This window comes from Diabrotica undecimpunctata, unplaced genomic scaffold (assembly GCF_040954645.1).
Source record: "Diabrotica undecimpunctata isolate CICGRU unplaced genomic scaffold, icDiaUnde3 ctg00000573.1, whole genome shotgun sequence".
Taxonomy (NCBI): domain Eukaryota; kingdom Metazoa; phylum Arthropoda; class Insecta; order Coleoptera; family Chrysomelidae; genus Diabrotica; species Diabrotica undecimpunctata.
In genome coordinates, this window is record NW_027311888.1 from 18,022 (window position 1) to 20,000 (window position 1,979).

The window sequence follows — 1,979 nt, forward strand, 5'->3', positions numbered from 1 at the left end:
TGAGGTATTTAAAAAGCTGACTCTTATCAACTTTTTCTTCTTCTTGACTTAAAAGCTTAATATGTTGTTTAGAGACTTCAATTGATCTGCAATATTCTTGAACTTTTTTAACACTCCTATGAGATTCGCTTATGAGTGTTTGTTGTAGCTGACACCATGTTTTGTCCACGTTTTGTCTTTAATGACATATATTGATATATAAATGGTACTGGTACTTTACAGATACTTAATTAAATACTCTTTGTTCTTTTAATTCTTTGTGTTTGTATTGTGTTTTTAATTGTGTTTATTAACTTATTAATTTGTAATTTGTTATTATTAATTTGTTAAGTAATTTGATTGACGCGACATTTGACATCTGCCAAACCAACATCAAAACATCTAATAATTATAGAACAGTTTTGTTTGCCTATGTTGTTCATTAGTCAATTTGTCGTATTTTTAGTTTTAGTTAATAAATAAAGTTTAAGTCTTGTGTTTTCAGATTATACATATATAAATAAGTATGCAATAATTATAAGTTTTCGTTCTAATTGAGTAAGCCCTTTTTTGTTTTACCATTAAAAAATATTTATTTCAGACAGACATGTTTTTATTTATTATTTTATTTACTCCTATAAAAACCTAAAACTCTGTAATATACGAAATTTACTTCAAATAACATCAAACGACGTTTTTTAAATTTTTGGTACAAAATGTGTTGATTTGGTACATTTTGTGTCACTATTCTGGTACATTTACAAAAATTTCTCTGGCAACACTGAACGTACCATTGTATCAAACAATATAGACGCTTATAAGCGTCTATATTCTTTGATTGTATTATAGCCTGTTTTAATACTGTTAAAGGTTTTAAGTGTGTGTAAAATAATTTTTTTAAAATGACTGACGCTGGGTTTTTAAAGGGACAGTCTGACAATTTACCCTTAGTGGATATATTTATGGTGGGGACTTACATTAAAAACAGCGAAAGTTTTTCTCTTGCTGAAGTTCGAGGTGTTAAAACTAACAGGTAGGATATAAACCATACTTAATAGTTTTACGTATAATATAAATCGATAAAAGTATTTTTCATACAAGTTAAAACTTATTAAAGTTACGAGGAAAGAAAGAGAATGCAAAATTTTGACGCCTGTCAAAATTTTCGATGTACTGTATATGTAATCATTTTTTCGATACCTGAGAAAACTAATAAGTATTTTTGAAAAATTTAAACGCAGAATGAAAGAATACTTTATTATCGAGGGCCGAAAGTCCCTTAGAATGAATCAAAAGTTTCTTTTTAATGAGATATTTGAAATTAAAAATCACACTAAATTTTTTCTTTATTAAAATATTATTTATTATTATTAACTTATTAAAATAAACATTATAGAAGTTTTCAGGGACTCTCGGCACTCGGTAATAACGTAATCTTTCATTCTGCGTTTAAATTTTTCAAAAATACTTATTAATTTTCTCAGGATTAGAAAAAAATGAATGCATGTAAAACACATTTGTGCGAAATTTTGTGCCTACGCCCTATCATTATAATACGTTATGTGAATAATATATGGATAATGTGAATAATATGAAGTGTAAATGACAATATATTTTTAGTTACTTGAAATGAAAATATTAGGCACAAAAATATTTACATCTACTTACATAGGTACCTAGTTGTTAAATATTTCTACTTATTTACAGATCCGCTAGGCCTTCTTATGGGGACTCTGCTGTTGGATGGGTGCAAGTTCGAAGAGATAAAAATGTATGCACAGTTAAAGCTAAAGTGACACCTGAACACAATGTGAGGAAAACACAATATGCTGTAACTTGCAATATTGATGAGGAATATTCAGTGCCATGACTGTGCTGCCTCTTCAGGTAAATATTTTTAAAATGATAAAAAATGTACTAGGTAAATATCAGATTAGTTTTAGTCATGCATAGGTATATTGAGATTCTAGGATTGTAAGACTAAAAAAATGTTTTATATG

At 27.6% G+C, this 1,979-nt stretch overlaps 1 long non-coding RNA gene across 1 annotated transcript in view; it reads left to right on the forward strand.

Moving 5' to 3' along the window:
• Positions 1 to 764: 764 nt before the first annotated feature.
• LOC140431151 (uncharacterized) overlaps positions 765 to 1,979 on the forward strand; it is a 2,758-nt gene continuing 1,543 nt past the window's right edge. Inside the window, exons 1-2 of the long non-coding RNA XR_011949629.1 lie at positions 765 to 1,012; positions 1,687 to 1,866. This is a non-coding gene — a long non-coding RNA (uncharacterized lncRNA). The remainder of the gene's footprint in view (positions 1,013 to 1,686; positions 1,867 to 1,979) is intronic.